At 39.3% G+C, this 19,268-nt stretch overlaps 1 protein-coding gene across 1 annotated transcript in view; it reads left to right on the top strand.

The window, feature by feature from the left end:
• Mmp2 (Matrix metalloproteinase 2) overlaps nt 1–19,268 on the top strand; it is a 100,257-nt gene that overhangs the window by 60,586 nt on the left and 20,403 nt on the right. The window lies entirely within an intron of this gene.

Here is a 19,268-nt window from a genome sequence, read left to right as displayed (position 1 = left end):
TTTAAATTAATCGTGGACAGCGTCGGTGATCGATGTATTCTCGGTCGTACAGTGTCGCGTGTTTCACGCTGCGGAAATTTGTTCGAGACACGGCATTTACGTTTCTTGCGTTTCCATTCTCGACAGATTTAAAGTTTGCGCAGTACTTAAGATAACTAACGAAGAATTGCTTTCAAAATCAACATAATTTCTTATCGCTATTTATTTTTTATTTAAAATATTTGATATAAAAATTCCATACTTGTACACGCTACCTTCGTAAAGTAACCAATAACCTGGAATAAACATATAATTAGTAGCATAAGCGCTTAATAGTGCTCCATAATGATTCGTAGAAACGCGAACTGTTGCGGTGTACGATACAGCGATTAATGCGGTTTAATGGCCGGAAAAGACGATATTACAATAGCGATCCAATAATACATATTGGTTCATTTTGGTACCAATTACAAGTACGTTTAAGACTATTCCTAGCTGTATCGAATACTCTGCGAGTTCTATAAAATGTACATTTCCAATAAATATCTTACATTACGTACATTTGCGGATTTGCATTAAATTTGCTCATCACTTACGATGTCGATAAAATTTCGGAAACTTTTGCGCGAAGTAGTTGTAAAGGATTTCTATAGTAAGCGTCAAAATACTTTCGCGTCTAATTGTAAATAGTTTATTATCTTTCATAGCTTTTCTTTTTTTTCAATATATCGGAGCCGTGAAACGTAGCACGATGTAATCGTGAGCGATTTATGCTTAGTACGTCTATGACAATTGCAGCTGGTAGTAAAACCAGCGCAAGTAACGATATTACAAATTCGCGTCGACGCGAGTTAGATACGATTAATGTCTCGTTCCAAAATCGAGTTATAATTCAAAATTTCGTCGGAATTCCTGCAATTTATATTATTATTCGAGAGAAATTTCCAAATATTCGTGTCTATGGCCGTTCCATGTTAGCACGGTCGTAAACGAGTGCGTCCATAACGGCATAAAAATGTTGCTACAAAGCGGCATTTATTTCCCAGGGAAATTTTCTCTCCACTCTCGACGAAACCCTCGTAACCTGACTTACATACGTACGATGACATTAGCGTGCGAAAGTAGCCGAGAAAAATCCCGTTGCATGTTGAAAACGACTGAAACGCAGAATGGTCGCTCACACTTTTGGCCCGTTTTCGTTGCTTTTCCTCTTGGCTTCTGTATCGACGTTTCTTTCTTCTATAAGGAAGTTCTCTCGCTGGTTGACTGAAAGACGTATCGTAGACCATACGTTCGTGTTTTCATTCTAAAATTACCCGTGGCGATAATTATCTGAAGTAGTACACGCTTAGAGCGTCGTTATTCCAGGCGAACGATAAGTCAGACAGACAGACAGGCGAAAGTAGTTTCAGTCGAGGAATCGAATCAGAATCGTTCGGCAAATTCGATAAATAATCGTGACAAACCGTGAAAAGAATAAAATAGGAGCATCGTTGCGACGCGACGCGACGCCTTTTAGAACGCCTCAGGAAATTCGAACGGCGTCGTGATTTCCCGCTTTCGTCGCTTGTGCCTTGGGGCTTTCGTCTCGTTAATTAGGATTCGCCGATTACCTCACGACGCGACGCCCCCGCTGCTACGAATCATAGCAGATTTAACGCCTTTCTATACATTGCCGGATAACGTTGAATAAACTTTGTAACAAAGTCAGATCACGCTTACATTTCAATTTATTAAATTAAAGTCAGATACATCTCTAGGAGATTTACGTCGTTTGATAGAATTTTCGGTGAACTCGTAAAAGAAAGCTGCTACTTCTTCGTCGACTTTAACGAAACTTTTTTAATCACTTATTTTGTGGCGTACATGTAACAAGAGAAATAATGAAAAAGCCGGTGCCCGGTCTCCCATGACTTTCAAAAAGATAAGATACCTCGTTAATTATCGCAAATCTACGCTTTCACGAATTTAAACGGGATTTTTTAAATAAATCTAATAAACGCTTACGGCATACGGATAATAGAAAGAATAATCGAATAAGTTGTTAGCATACACTTACGAGTCACGTTAACGCGAATGCATTCGCCGAGAATGAATGTGTGCGCTACCTTAACCGACCGCCTTGAAGCAGCCGCAATGTAAAGGATGACTATCGTTTCAAGTAGCAGATAGTAAATAATCTATTCTATTTTAGATCGTGCGTGTACCTTTGAAAATAAGGTGTTTTATTTCTGAGAAGAAATTTTTGAAATAGTATTTTGTTTGAAAGGTACTGAAAATGCTGAGACTTGTAGCTTAATTTCAATTTATTTTTATTAGCTATCCGAAAGAAATAACAGTGGATTCCAAGGAATTTAATGAAAGATAAACGGAATTATACTAAAGAAACAGTATTAGAAGCTTTGAAAGAAATAACAATTCTATTTACCTATAGAATACAAGATATAGAAACAGACGACTGTTTTATTCATAGAAAAATCCAACAATGATATTGTAATATCGTAGAATAGCTTCGATTGTAAATCGGCTGAAATTAGAAAAACACCGTGTACGTCGTCCTTTGTGGTTTGTTTATATCTAAGAGCGCCTATGTGACTAAAGTGACCTAGTTCTTGCATGAAAGAACTAGGTATGAGAATAGGAAGAACTTTAGGTATGAGAAAAACGATAAACAGCGTTAGAACAAAAGACGGTTTCGGTTTTCAAGGAGAGGTGACGGAGTGGTCAGGGTATGCGAGTCGAAAAGCGAGTGTGTTGCGAAGGGCAGAGTTGATCGAGACGTCGAAGCATAGAGTCGTTAGAATTGAGTTGTTAGTGTTGTAGAGTTGTTAGAGTTGCTAGTGAGAGAGAGAAAGAGAGAGAGTTACCAAATAGTTGTCAAGTTATTTGATGTAAATACGAGCGTTGTATTTAGTTTTCCTGTTAATCAGACATCGTTTTCTGTCTAACTAATATCTGTAATTTCAATCCATTATTAATAAACTATAATTAATCGGACAAAACTATACCTTTAATATATTCCGATATTACAATATTGTTTATTGATTTTCTCTAAATTTTAACCAGCACCGCGTGATATGCGTGATCCGACTAACGCCCCTACTGATGACGATATTTTATCTTTTCAGGGTCACGGAGATTCGCCCTTTTTTTTACTTTTTTTCTTATTATATTGTACGTCACGATAAAACTTTTCGACAGGTTCACCAAAATTATAGCAGAGCATAGATCGTAATTGCTTATTTAACGAACACCGATTTCTATCGGTCGTACGCGTTTTGATCAATTGATCGTTGATGCTGTCACATACAAAACCTTCTACAGAATATTGAAATACGGTTTGAAAGAATACGCTTTATAGTTATTATTCTACGTTGTTTCGTAGATTATAAATTTCAGTCATGTACATGTATAGTTTTGTATCTCGAATCTACCTGTACACTCCTCTTCCGTACTCTGCACGTTCAACGTTCAACGTATCGAGCGTACTAGGAAACAAAACGGCATAGAATTTACAACCAGAAACCTCGGAGAATTTCAACTCGATGTACGAAAAGATAGGAATCCATGAATCTCGGTCCTTGGTACATAAATAATTCCAGAAGATGAAAAACTAGGTGGTTGCATTTTCAAGAGGAAAAAGAGAGGCAACAGAGATAAGAAAGAGAAAAGAAAAAGGGAAAGAAAGCGAGGGAAGGGCGAAAGATATCGGAGCGCATCGGGTTGGTATGCAGCGGAGAAGGAAGCAGGTTAGCATCTTCCTGTTTCTGTCGCGTCTCCCATCTGTCTCACCGCGTCTCCAGTTGCACGTTCTTTATTCAAGAGTCTCGATGGTGTTCTCCCTTTGATATCTTTTGTTTAGATGCCCTTGCCCTTGCCTAGGTACACCCTCTGGCATCGTCTCTACGAGGAATCTCTCTCTTCCTCTCTCATTCTCTTTTATTCTCTCTTTTTCTCTGGAGGAGTGCCTACACCACTCTCTCGACGACATATTCACCGAACGATGCAGCGACGCGCGTACATACAGATGGAACGTCTTGCATTTCCACGAGTGCATTGGAGGGTGCAGCCTGTGGCGACGAGGGAGACGAGAGGCTCTCTCGCGACCAAAACGCAGACGGAGAGCTGACAGAGAGGAGGGATGTTATTGTAAAGCCATGATGACACAGCAGCTTTCTGATAAACGAGAAACCTTCAAGACGATCCTTTGCTTTACCTTTGTCCAACTTTAGTGGCTGTCTTTCGCGCCCCGTAGCAAATTGCTTCGTTTATTTAATCCTCCTACAGTCTCCCCTTTTTTCCTTTCAACTTGGATCTTAATATAGATATAACGAAATAACGGGCAGAATGTAACTAGATGAACGATGAATCTTTCTCTCTCGACTCTCTCGTCGAAACAACATTTCACCGACCACATGGATCGCAAGTACTTACATACATAGGTACAGCAGTTAGGCAATTTACATGACAGGATAGTCAACGAACGAATCATATTTTGTCTCTATTAAGCAAACAGTTCCTGAAAATAAATGCGAACAAATTTCCAGGTTATTTCGAATTATTATGAGATTCGCGTCGATGAAAAACGCGAAGAAATCAAAAAATACGAAAAGCCGAACCAGCTCTGCAACCAAAGGACGATTCTCCGACTATATATCATCGCCGGATTTTCTTCGATGAGAAGAACATGTGCTCGACTGCTTGCTCGAGAGCTTACGACCTTTCACACGCGTTTACATAGATGACAAGAAGATCGCGCAAAAATCGAATAGAGTCCGATGCTTTCTTTTACACCCGGTATTCGCTTCGCGGATCATCTCTTTATCTACAGACACCTTCGTCATACTGTCACAACCGTGAACCGATACCTACCTTTTGCCCGGGAGATCGGCCGGTCAACGAAAATCAGCTTTTCTCTGGTCCGGTAGCTTAGCGAAGTGACAAGTATAGGTAACTTACTATTAATGATTTAAGATCCGATCGAACACGTCCGATGTAAACGTGGTAAAACGGTTTAGTCAAGTAGATGCAAATTTTTAGAGTTTTTGGGCAAGTAGAAAAACGGGACAGTTTTCCTGTTATCCACTGTTAACCGACTGGGTCTATCCGGACTCGTTTCCTTAGTCAAGTTTATTAGTAACTTGTCTCGTTTACGCTAGAATCGGAGCGCTTTCCAAGTTCATTAGCTGTTTGGAGACAGGCGAAATTCCCTCTGCGATGCAACGAATCGTAAATACGTAAAATCGTAAATATTTACGGGTATGGGGGAAAATGCGACGTATAATGTTTGTATTCGTATAATTGCGTGGCATTATTAAAAAATAAATTTCTTGAAGTTTTTAAACTCTTTTGGCTTTGAGACAATAAATACAGACAGTGTTGATATCAAACAGTTAACGTGACAATGATGAAAAACTGTTCTATCACGATATTGTCATAAAATTTAGATAAAGATATGTATTACATCTAAATGTACTTTCTTTAACGTTATCATCGAGGCCGAGAAACTCTGTTAATTAAATAATTGGTCGGCATTGAACGACAATTTTTCATTTCCTACAAATTACGACATTTTTACTCTTACAAATTATCTAATTTTTTATCAAGTCCCGCTTGTGTTATAAACTCGTTTCTAAAATATGGATCTTACCGTTTCTCAAGATCATTTTCTACACCAAGATGTAACGAAACAATTTAGAGCGATCGATGCTGCACGACTCTTTCCTACACCGTCTGTACTTGACAATCTATTCTCCTAATATACTTTTTATACGTCAACGCTGTATTTCACAACTTTAAATTAACAAGCGCTGCCAAACGAGTCTGATCACGGATAAAAATCGATTAATCGGTGTGTCAATACCAATACTTTGTCAGAAATGTTACTCTTCTCTTCCAGACTTAATGATCGCTAGAAAATGATCTTTCCAAAAGGAGATAACGATATAGGTATATCGTTGTTAAAGACAGAGAAAATAATATTCCTTCCGTTTTTCAAAGGCTTCGTTCGTTATTAAACGAACTGAGCGTGAATTTCTCGCATGGAAGTCGATGGCTTTGAATTCGCACCAATTTTCAAGGCTCTTTGGCAGCCGCGAGCTCTGTTCTGATACCAGTAACTAAAGCCGTCGCGTCGCTAACTTTTAATATCTCCCTCTAATGGTCCTTTCACCGATGCTTAATCCAATTTTGCATTTTTACGCGGCACTCGAGTCTCACTACGCGCTCTAGGATAGTTAATTGCGTTAACTGAACGAGATTCCATCGGACCGGTGTACGTAATGTTCGAACCGGCGCGATGCGGCACTGCCCGTTTTTAACCTTTCCCGTATGTATATATATATGTATATATGTATATATATGTACATATATACATATGTATAATGTATATATGCAGCTTTCATCCTATAAAACCGATTAAAAGTGTATCTTTTGTCAAGGACACTACAGAAAATGGACCAAGCCTGGCAGTAATGGCCGTCCGAATCGATTGCTAATACAGCCGTCTTTTTAATAAAATCCAATTCGTATCTTCATTCTCTCTATAATCTTCTGGTAGCATATAAGTCGCGCGATTTAATACACACATTTAATACACGCGTGGTGTTTAACCGCAGCATGAGCGATGATTTTTATGCGTTTTTTTTATTTGCAAGAAGTTTACAATTATTTCTCATTAAGAATTATAAGTAAATTATATCGTGTATAATAGGCGATTATCGTATGTTTGATTGCAGCTGAATCTAACGTTTAGATCTAAAGGGTAATGTCTTCTCAGCCTACGGATCTGATCCGTCGTGTCGAGTAATTGGGTTTTGGTGCTTCTTAACTCTTACGTTATATCTATTACCGAATTTGGATATTTCTTCTTTAACCGTGGGCATCTTAAGGTCGCGTAAGATACCAAGGTGCATCTATTAAGAATTTTAGAGTTTTCGATTGGAATCGTTGAAGAATTTCTATGTTGGAATTACTCGCTGTTCCTCATAGTTGGATCCCATAGGTCCAAACAGGTTTTAATATGGCCTTATATAGCATTATTTTACTCTGCGCGTTTAAGTTGGAACGTCTGCCAACGAGCCAGTAGAATTTTTTTAATTTCGATTTAAGTTGCTTGGATTTATCTACCATGTGTCGTTTCCATGTCATTCTTCTGTCCGGAATCATGGCCAGATATCTGACTGAATCTTTGTTTGGAATTGGAATATTATTTATGGTCATCTACGGGCAGGATTGTTTTCGCAGCGTGAAGGTTATATGACTGGATTTATTTTCATTTATTTTGAGGATTTGTGGAGCCATTTGTGGAACCACGTTTTTACGCGTTATGCGTAACATCGACTATGATTTTACGATAAATTGGAAGATAGTTGGAAGAGATAAGAGCAATGTAAAATCGGAAACTCGAACGATCGTTGGAACGTTCGTTTTTATGAGAAGAAAAAACAATCGTCGCAGCAATTTATCCGTTTATACAATGCGTCTATTCTGCTGACTTTTCCCTCGAGCTTTTCTTCGCCTCGAATAAACTTGTTTATTTCGTTGGAAGAAGCATGTGCCGGCACTCGAGTACCTAACTCGTAACTTTCAAACACACGCGACTTCGCTTCCGCTTTTCGAACTTGCGACATTTTTCTTACGGAAAAATATACTTCTACTTTATTCTCGTAGAAATTGATCTTACCGCGAAGTTAAACGAAATATAACTTTCTTTGACTTACGTCACATAGGTTTCAGGATAAAATTGTAGTTCCGATTAAGATAAATGAAAGTGAAATTTGCTTGTAAAAATGTTGAAGATAGGAAGAATCGTGGAATATTTAGTGGAAATCGAATTTATTTAATGGAAATGGGATTTTTCGTAACAGAGTGTCAGTGGAAATTGTTCCAAAGACAAAGAAGATATCGATGACGTTTCGTGGAAACTGGAAAGACAGTTTGAGAGAAAGTTTTAAACGAAGATAAGATAAGACTCGTTAAACGATTAAAACAAAATTTCTTATTCCCTAATAACCGATCGATCAAATTTCTATTGTTAACGTTAATAAGTTTTTTTTTATTTGGTAGACTATTCAATCAATCTCATTGAGAATTATAAGTAAATTATATCGTGTGCAATAGGTGATTATTGTATGTTTGATTCCAGCTGAATCTAACGTTTAGATCTAAAGGGTATTTTCTTTTTAGTCTGCGGATCTGGTCCGTCGTGTCAAGTAGTTGGGTGACTAATGGGTTGTGGTGGTTGTTGACTCTTGCGTTATATCTGCTTCTGAACTTGTATATTTCTTCTTTCACTGTGGGTATCTCGAGGTCGCGGTGGATTGTTTCGTTGGCGATATACCAAGGTGCATCTATTAAGGATCTTAGCGTTTTTGATTGAAATCGTTGAAGGATTTCTACGTTGGAGTTAGTCGCTGTTCCCCATAGTTGGATCCCATAGGTCCAAACAGGTTTTAGTATGGCTTTATATAGCATTATTTTACTCTGAGTGCTTAAATTGGAGCGACGACCAATGAGCCGTTTCCATGACGCCAATGACGGCCTATGATGTGTCGTTTCCATGCGTTCGTTAATAAATTGAACTAAAGATATAAGACACATACGCGCACAAAAATAGTTCCGAATTTCTAACAAACAGAGTAATAGATGGAAATCTTCTGAAAATAATCGTCGAATGTTTTACGAGTCTACAACGACTGCACCGAGATCTTATCCAAAGTCGACATCTATTCGTATAACGATATACATAAATTCGTATAACGAATAATATATATTTAATAAGTGCGAGATGATATCTGTTACGATGGGCGATACTTGAAAAGCTCGTCATATACCTCCAAGTACGATAAACGCATTAGTCATTAGTTCGTTCGAAGAGAAAAATTAATTGGCGATTTTACGAGATTCGATCGGGAAATTCGGTATATTCGTATAACGACCTGTCACTCGATCGGTTCATCAATTTTCGCGTCGATCATTTTATCTAAGTACTTGTCCATCCGTTCCATTTATCTACTCGATTGTCTGTCCATCACTCTCGATCAATTTATCACTTGTTTCGTCAAACTGTGAATCGAGGAAAACTCGATTATCTATCGCTCCGTCGAGTTTACGACGACGAATTAGCAACGCCGTTCTTATCACCGTTAGCCGTTTTGATATTTCCACTGTAAAATTGGTGGCTAAATTACGTAGAGAATAGACGAAAAGAGAGAAGAAGCATCGCGACCGAGATCATCGGAAGTCATAGCGGCGATGTTCATCTTCCGACCAGTTAAACTCGTTGAAACACGGCGAAATCGATTCAATTTTCATCGTGGTCATCGCGTGCATTTCAACCTGAACGATTCAGATTCCGTAAACCAAATTCGTCGTACGCTACGATCAAATCGGCCAGGCTGACCAGTATCCACGTAGCGGACTTCAATTGGGTTTTCCGGAAAACCTGTTGGGTAATTCCACTGCAGGAGGAACGGATTTATGGTTGGTGCGTGCTACTGAATTTCCGTTCCTCCAATTCTACGAACAAAGAGAGCCGCGAGCCAAGAATTAGCGACTCGCTTCCAACGAAATAAACATAAAATTCTGTGCAGCGAGAGAAAAAAAATATTTCACGTGTTAAACGAATTTGCGTTTCGCGAGTTCTAGGAATTTATCGCATTATGGAAAGAACGTCGCGTATTTCTAGTTACTTTACATTTTGCCTGTTACAACAGCCTGTTATTAGAGCGCGAATGTTTACGTTGCGTAAAAAATACGCAAACAGAATTCGTGAAATATAACGATGCATCGAGTATACGTATATATTGAAAATATATATAATTATATATTATAAATAGCAAAGAGTTGAAAGAACGGAATCTCGTATATCTAGTTCCTGTTTTGTACGCAACGCGTATTATTCCACGTCGCTGCTAATTAATTCGTTTCTCCATTTTTCGCACCTAACGAGATTTACGCCAGCTATTCGTATCGTCACCGCTACGTCGCTACCTGTTCCGACGCATCGATAAATCCATTTTCAGTTCGTTAAATGAACCGATTCCAGGCAACGTCAACGTTTCTGTTCGTGCTTCTAAACAAAACTAAATACAAGCTTGATTGTACGTCGATTAAACTTGTACAAATTATCACGATCTTGTACATAATATTCACAGTTGCAAAGCATACAATTTACGCGATCGAAATGATGCAATTCATGAATAAATGACCAAGTTTCACGATAATACGTGCAATAGCGTGCGGAAATATCGTATTTCCACGCTTCTGAACTACGCTTCGAATAAATCACTTTGATCTAATTTTTTGCAACGTTATCTATTCGTTAAAAATAAACGTTTCGTTAAAACTTGGGTTTTGGTCGGGTTGCAGCAAATATTCAAATGTTTATGACAATCGCGAAGTTGACGATCCATTGCTGATAGGCAATCACGAGAATTTCCTATTCCGAGTTACCGTAACGTTCGTGTTAATTTTCATTCTCATCAACGCATTTGCAATAACGTAGGAAATATTGCCTGCAACATCGATGCATAATAGACTCCGAAGGAATTCACCGGCATGAACTAGTATGCTAATTAATTCTACGTACTACTCCATTCGCGATCCGTGACTAGCATACGCTTCTGCCCATTCATTATGAAAGCAATGTAAACGCAGATTAGAAATTGCGTGGTAAAAAGCATCGTACGTTTCTTACCTTTAACGGAAATATCGCGGAGAAAGTTAATCAATGAAAAGATAATAAGAGAACTATCAAGGAATTTAACTAAAACACGAACGGTATCGCTTGGATACTAGCCTTTAGGTATATTATGGTTTATCGTTAGGCTAAACTTAAAAGTGACTTTTCCTCGGACGATTAATCGCCGTAAAATTTGAAACAAGTTTGCAAAGAAAAGTTGGATTTCTAAACGACGTTTGAAATCTCGAGAAATCCAAGTACATCGAAACGATAAAGATAAGACGTTCGTAAAATTAGAAATTGCGTTGAAGTTTGTGGAATTAACGGCTGAACGTTCTCGGAGGAACTGGAAGGAAAAAAGCGAGAAGAAAAAGAAAGGACCAGCCTGTGTGCATAAACTGCGTATAATGGATCATGTGTACGGTTGATAAACGGCGTTTGTCAAAAGCAGGCTTTGTCGAATACAGATGCACGGTATATTCCGGTTGGTGTATGTGACGGAGCGATTCACTCGATCCTGTAGGATCGGCGAATGTCGAAGCTCGTCGTTGACACCGAAGGCACAGAGCGTCGAACGCCACTCGGTTACGGGACGGCTCTCTATAATCTGTCGATCACACGAGCTCCCAGGCAAAGCTTCGAGAGCTTTTTAGCCTGCGACTCGAGTGATTGGATTCGCGGTCGAGGGAATCCCATTGGCAAAGAGAGGATCGGTCACGAGGGTAGAGGGAAGGATTTTCATCCGTCGGTGTACCGTCTCCCCGAGCGCTCGTAAAAACATCTAGGTGAAATAAGAAAAATTGTACGGCTCTGTTGGGACGATTAAAAGTTGCAATTCGGTAGTTGTGAGACTGGATAGTTACGGAAACTGGCTTCGCGTTGCGATTAGCCGTCCTATCGATTTCGCTGTATAACGAAATCGTTTTACGACGCGACGCGACACTCGATTTTACTCGATGATAAAATGAATATTCAACCGAGATGGAAATTAACGTAAACGTTAATAGCAGTCGTTTTAAAAAGCACAACGCGTTTCCTAAATTTTTCAACCATCTCTGTTTTTCACTCCAACTTTTACAAATATTATTTCCAATCTATTTTCTAATTAACGGATGGAATATCGTCTCATCGACGGGGTACCATGTTGAAGAAAATATTAGTGCGAAACACTGTCCGTCATTTAGTCTGCGAATGCGTTACGAATATCGCTTGTGAAACCGTTTTAGCGAAATGAATCGATCTTCGTGAACTCGTGACGCAAAGTCACGTCGCTATTGGAAATTTACCGGAATATCGAATACCAGTTCTGCAATCGCAGGTACACAATGCGTTCCGTGGTACGTTGAAACGCCATGAAACAGTTTATAGAATTTCCTATAGAACTGAAAATAGGACTTGTTTCGCGTGATATCGTCGAGGCGGTTTTCCTCTTGATGTTTATTCGACCACGATAACGGGACGAACGAACGCGTTCGCCTCTATTCGATCTTTCGTTAAACACGACAAATTGGCAAGTGGAATTTACTTTTCTTCTTCGGCTGTTCTTATCTAGTAAGTATAGGTGCGTTCTCGACGAATCGATGATTACGATTCGACAGCGTGAGTAACAATGTACGTCACGAAACGATGTAATTACTCACGAGTTGTTTCGTCCGGCGAGAAGAAAACCGCAACGTAGTTTCTACGAGCCAACTCCTGCGGGCAACTTCGAACTGTGAATAAAAATGTTACGAATTCGTTGTAACTTTGAAAATTCATCAGAAAACTGGCACGTATGTCGTTAATCTTCGCGACTATAAAAATTGTTGAGGTTATTCGATGTGTAAACGGAGAAACTCGTGGATAAATTGTAAGGTAGAAAATATATTTAAATAGAAGCGTAATTATAAGTAAGAATACAATTTAAGCTGGTCCAGATCCGCACGCTAGCTGTGTTACCCAATAACTGAAAACCAACCGAAGCCAACGTCGCCTGTCTACCGTTTATGGTCTGTCTTCGTCGCAGTCTTTTGTCTACACGCTGTCGATGGCTTCGGTGCTCGAGGAAACTAAAAGGACCAGATGTAGAGTTTTCTTAGAAGTGGCGACCACTTCAACAAAAATAAATAGATATGAACGAACGTAATGTAAATAGTATCAACGATCGTCTACGTTCTAACACGTATTCGCATAAGTTTTCTTTGGTACTCATCGTCGATGTTTTAATCGTCACAGCAAGAAGCGCAAAATAATTCACTCTAGACGCTGAAAAGCTCTCCGCGAACGGAAACTGACATGTTGAGAGTTTCCACGTAAAGTAACGATGGCTCTCCATCTTCTCGTTTTATGCCTGTCGTAAATTTTACGAGCCGAATTCGTGGTTGGTGATTCCGTTGGTCGTTAGAATTGCAAACACGGTTGTTCTTCGATTGAAACTGGCGAATAGGTAGGTAAGTCAAACGGAGAAATAAAGTAAGAGAACTCGATACGTGAACTATATTTTATCTTTGCCAGGCACCAAACGGATGAACGCCGATATCTTCTATCTTTATACTTGTATTATGTATTTCGAGAAATAAGAATATATCGATACCAAGGCTCCTGAAATTGAAGGCAAATTAATGTAACGTTTTAACGTTCTCCACGCTTCGATTTTTTACGTTGTTTCATGAAACTACAATTGTTTCTTCTCATTCGAAGAAAATGTAAGTTTTCGATGACCTGTTGCCAATGTAGGGCACGGTAGTTTCGATGATCCAAAGTAAAGAGGGACATGTTTGGCTCGATTTAAAGAAACTCGACTTGAGCGGACTGAGATTGCTACGAAGTATGCGCGATTTTATCGCTACGATTTTTCCGCCTAAAGTACTATGTTGTTTTTTCTAGGACATACTAATCTGCTCAACGTATTCACTTATTTCCATTTTATACAGGGTGGTTGGTAACTGATGGTACAAGCGGAAAGGGGATGATTCTACGCGAAAAAAGAAGTCGAAAATACAGAATAAAAATTCTTTTTTCTTAATTTTTCCATCGAGACAACGATCTACAGTGAGATCCGTTATAACGTACCGCACGCGTACCGAGCTAAAATTCAAAGTCGATTTTCTCGAAAACAAAGCCTCGAACGGAAAATTTTTATTCTATATTTTCGACTTCTTTTTTCGCCTAGAATCACCCCCTTTCCGCTTGTACTACCAGTTACCAACCACCCTGTATACGTTTTGGTTTGAGGATGTTGAGGGGGCTCGGTGTAGGTTATGATGTGGAAAAGTGTCCAAAGGTCGGGGGTCGATGTCTTATCTCCGATATAGGTTGAGATGTGATTGATGTCACAAGTGCCGCCACACTTTAACGCCAGACTATTCAAACTTTTGCGAAACAGCAATTTTAAATCGAACCGTTGACGTGTCATGATTATTTATTCCGTTTTATACGCATTGATTCTTCGGCTTATTTCGTTCCTTTCTTCTTTTTTTTTTTATATTTGCTGCGCGATATGTAATCCGCATAATCAAGCGCAGAGTCGGCAATAGCTAGGAAAAAGAGGAAGGGGCAGAACTCGCGCAAACGGGAGCAGAAAATTAATATCGCAGCGTGATGTATCGTTTCATTCTCTACTTTATTTCCTTCGTTCTACTTCGTGCCAGCCCATGAACGTTCGGCCATTTTGTTTCGTGGCACGATTTCAATTCACCCTCTCATTTTACTCGTTATTGTTGAGTTCATACATCGTTCCGGAAATTTTAGAAAGGAAGTCTTCCTCTCGTGATATCGGCATTTGCCACAGCTAGTTCTTTTCACCTACCGCTACAAATGATATCTCGTCGTTAACAAAATTTCTTAGCAAAACTACGAGGATCGTAGCAGAATTAAGTTTGTATCCTCCTATATGATATGAGTAAAACGTTTCTTTGAAAATATATGATTATACGTGTACGATAAATTTTATTTCAAAATGTAGCTAAGGTGCTTTCAATACTACGTAGAATGTCGTGTTGATGAACGACAGCCTGGTTAATTGTTGAAGTGGTCGCCACTTCTCGGAAAACTCTACATCTGGTCTTTTTAGTTTTCTCGAACACCGAAGCCATCGACAGCGTGTAGACAAAAGACTGCGACGAAGACAGACCGTAAACAGTAGACAGGCGACGTTGGCTTGGGGGTTTTCAGTTATTGAGTAACACAGCTAACGTGCGGATCTGGACCAGCTCAAATTGCATTCTTACTTATAATTACGTTTCTATTTAAATATATTTTCTACCTTACAATTTATCCACGAGTTTCTCTGTTTACACATCAAATAACCACGACATTAATGAACGTGTGACGCGTTGATATTAGGGTAATTGATCTGTCACGTCGTCGAATATTGTTCTCGTATCCGAGCAACTTACCTAGTGACGAAAATCAGGTGTTTCTTTTGTTTTCTCGAATGATTTTTCCACCTCTTGGGTATATTTCGCGCGTATACAAAGCCACAGAGAGTCAAAAGAAGAAATTATGGTCGCAAATGCCCCAGCCCATTGTTCTTACGATCCCATTTTCTTTTTCCTCGCACTTTTTCGCACGGTGAAGATACGTCGAAGATAAAAAGGAACAAAAGCTCGCGAGAAATGTTCCACAGACGAAAATTATTCCCTCTTTCCATCTCGGTCCGATCGAACGTCTCGATTATCCCGTTGATCACCTTTTCATTCCATTCGTTTGCTCTGCAATTTTAGGTACTAATTGGATATTTTTCTAGCCACGTAAAATAACCGTGTCCGGATCATTAATTTTTCCAACGCAAACACGCGATATACGTGTGTTTTTAAAAATGCTAGTAAATTAATTTTGAACCGGACAATTATTTTACAAAGGAAAACTGTTGTAAAATTTAAGGAATACGTATAGTATTTCTTCTGCGATTCGCTATTCGTGCATGGAGTGTTAATATCCGAAGCCAGTCGTATATTTCTAACGTACGTAGTATATCGCGAAAGTTATGAATTCAAAACAGACATCGTACGTTCAGCAGCCATTCAACTTGCTAAAAGGGAGCGATGTACGATCAAAGTTCCAAATACAACAGAAAAACGGAAACAAGAATTTTGAATATGCTAGATGAAAGACGAAAACCAGTGAGAGATATAAAGACCGTGTGTCTACATCAACATGATCAAAGGAGAATACCGCTGGTCTGGCATAATGCAAGTTTGAAAGGAGTTGATAAGATGTAACGTGACGGATACGAACGGCGTAAACGCGAAAATTGCAGTGCACCTTGGTGACGTGACGTAATGTGACAATCAATATCCATAAAGGACGCACGACTACAGCAAAGTTCGTACAATGTACAACTTAATTATATAATAAAAAAAGTTTCTGATCCATCCATCAGACGGAATTTCTTCGTCGATTAAACTGTCTTTTTCATTTGACAATTTCGTCAAAACCGTGACATCCCTTTCAACAGCTAAACATCCTTCGTATTTTTAAGCTCTTAAACGATATTATCGATGATTCTGAAATGTGGCAACTAGTTAACGTTGGAACTACCACAGATCGACTAGTTTTACAATTTTATTATAAAATTCCTACTTCGTGTTATATCTTTTTTCCGCAATGATGTAACGACTTTCGCAACGATAACTAAAAGAATAATACAATGAATTTTATTTTGTTTTTATGTATTTAAACTGAAAATAATTTTGTATCGAAGCTACTTATATTATACCAATACCAGTGAAAATTACTGGTACTTGTCAAAGTGTAAAAGGTTCCTGCAATGTGTTTATCGAACCCCATTTAACCAGTTTCCTCGTTTTCTACAACTTGCCACGCGTTTTTCAAAGTTTTACCGCGTATCATTCGATATGACGATATCGGTTATCGGGAAAATTCCGGTTCGATCGCTAGATGCTAACACTAAAAATACCACACCAGTCGAAATGACTAATTCTACAATTTTATAAACGTGTCAAGCCTCGTTTAGGGATGTTGGTCCCGGATGGATTAATAATAGCAAAAATGTACTACGTAACATGGAATTGCTTCTGTAAGAAAGTAATAAATCGATAAATATAAAAATATTCCATTATTACGTAGTTGTTAAAGATCAGTCATTTTCACTGGTTTTGGTAGAAATAGCTTCGTGTTAACTATCGGTAGTTCTAGTGTTGAACTATCAACGACACGTATAGTAAACGCTTGACTCGGCAAGATCTCTGTTCCGCGATTACCACTAAATAGCTGTGGAACATCTGTTCTTAGTTTTCCGTACAACTCACTTGAAGTTCAGGATTTTACCGTTTTTCCTGTAGGGTCGGTTTAAAAGTCACATCGATTGGTCGTTGCTACTTCAACACCGCCGATGCAACGATATTTCTGTAAATCGTATTTCACTTAAAATTCAACGTTTGATCTAGTAATTTGGGGATAGATATAACGCAAAGTTCGATATCCGGACGCTGCAGTGTCAGATGAATTTGCAATTCGTCACAAGTGGTACACAAACGTGTGTAAATATGTACGTACCAAGAGGCTCGTTCCAACCTGAAACTCGCGTCTCGTTGTTCGGTCGAAGACCTTGACGACATTTCCTGCGAACAAGCGTATTCTCGTTGCTCGCTTTCAACCAATTTCCTGGTAAAATAAAGCCCCGAAAGCAGCGTTCTGATCGCGTTTTAGCAACGGCAAGAGACGACGCAATGCGTCGCTCGACGTCGCGCCGTTTGGTCGAGTCACGGAGCTGCACAACTGTGTATCCGCATCGCCCGCGGCCCTTTGCGTCAGCTTTTCAGTCTTTCAGCCTCGTTCTGGTACACGGAAAGGGCGAAACGACCTTTCGAAATTCAGCCAGGCCGCGATGCACAGGTGTTCTAGCAAGAAAAGCGAATAAAGCCAGTTCGCTTCGGTTGACTGAATAGAACTTCGCTTGCCCCACCCAGCCGCGTTGCACCGTGTCTCGCAGCTTACTTTCCGCTCCTTCCAACCTTCCTACTGATTTCTTCTTCTAATTAGGCTTCGATGGAACGATCTCGACACGGTTTAATTAACGGCTACCTCGCGCGTATTTCTCCCTCTCAAAGTCTCCACGGAAAATATGGCGGGAAAAATGCATCCTGATCCGGATCTTGAGCGATCGATCGTTCGATAAATGTAGTTACACTTTGGCAATCTTATTAGCAATTACATGTATTTACATTCGATTCCTATTGACCACGTTCCAACCACGATCAAGTGCTCCAGCCAAAATTACAGTTCTACGGTTGTTTGAAATCTCAGGTGAATCGATCGATGCGTATACACTGCCATATGCTTTGGAAATGTTGAGATATGTATAATTTTCTGTGCTGGACTGGGTTAAATGCGTAGAAGATACTTGTATGTGAATATCAGTGTGCGGAGGTACGTGTATGCGCGGCGTCTCGAAAACAGATGAGGGTAAACTAGTCAGTCGGTTAAGAGTCGGGTATGGAAGAAAGTGCTGAGACGCGTGCAAGTCTGTATCGATGAATATATAAGGAATCGTCCATGAAATAAATATATTACTATTTTAATATGAATCCTCAGTGTAAATTTAGTGTTCCTATAACATTATCTCGGCTTCAAAGATCCACAATTCTCAACAGGAAATATCGAAAGGAAAGCTACGTTTCTTCCAGTCGGGCTTTAAAAATCGAAACGACGAGTTCGGCGCAAACGCGACATTTCTCAGGAATATATAATAGATCGATGCATCGATAAGGCCCAAGTGGTCTACGCGAGGTGCAATCCTTTTAAGGGATAGCCTGATAGGCTTCGAGCATATCCTGTTTGCGTGCTTTTGAAATGTCCCCATTTAAAAGCAGGATGACGTTAATTACGAACACGGTGGAAATAAGCGTCGCAGTTTAAAGGGGCTTGGTTTTATAAGCTGCGCGAACGATGTCGTCAGAATCACGGGATATCCAGTTTCGCTCGATTAAAACGGCCATATCCGTTTCAAGGATCCGAGTAAATAATCGTAATAATTAATCGTTCGACCTTAACCTTACGCGTTTCAAACGTTTCTTCCAATTATGTGCTTCGTTGATACTCGCGCGTTGAAAATTTTTGAAACGCGCGTCGCATCTTATTGCCAGCTTCTAGAAATTTCGTTGGTTTCATTCCGCAAGATACGTTTCGAAAGTCTTTTAAGGTAAATATCACAACGAGTACGTTCCTTTCGTCGTGAATGCAGGAAACGTAAGATTTTACAACTATCGATAGAATACTCGATGAAAATTTGATTAAAATTCCTCCGATCGTTTGATGGAAAATAGGTCGTTGTAGTACGGAACTTTCCTGTCAGGCTATAAAGCTCGATTATAGGTTCATCCGCAGTTTATTTCAGACTGAAGCCTGATTGTTTACCAAATGTCGGCTTTTTATAGCCATAGTAAACGTAAAATCGCTGTTCTCTGTAAAATCGAAGGTACGAGAAACTTTGCTGCGGTTTGTCGATTAGCTAAATGATCCTTTCTCATTCGATCATTTTTATTCCATATTTAAATTATAACAAAAATGAAATTTCCCATTTGCAATTTCTCGGGGTCGTGTCTATAGTTTCGTATAGCGATATGATTCGTCGAGATATATGGCCCTTGCCATTGCTAGTAAA

The sequence above is a fragment of the Bombus flavifrons genome, chromosome 9 (assembly GCF_040668555.2).
Source record: "Bombus flavifrons isolate JBK064 chromosome 9, iyBomFlav1_principal, whole genome shotgun sequence".
Lineage (NCBI taxonomy): Eukaryota > Metazoa > Arthropoda > Insecta > Hymenoptera > Apidae > Bombus > Bombus flavifrons.
Note: the sequence above shows the minus strand (reverse complement) of the source record. Positions and strands in the feature narration are given on the sequence as shown.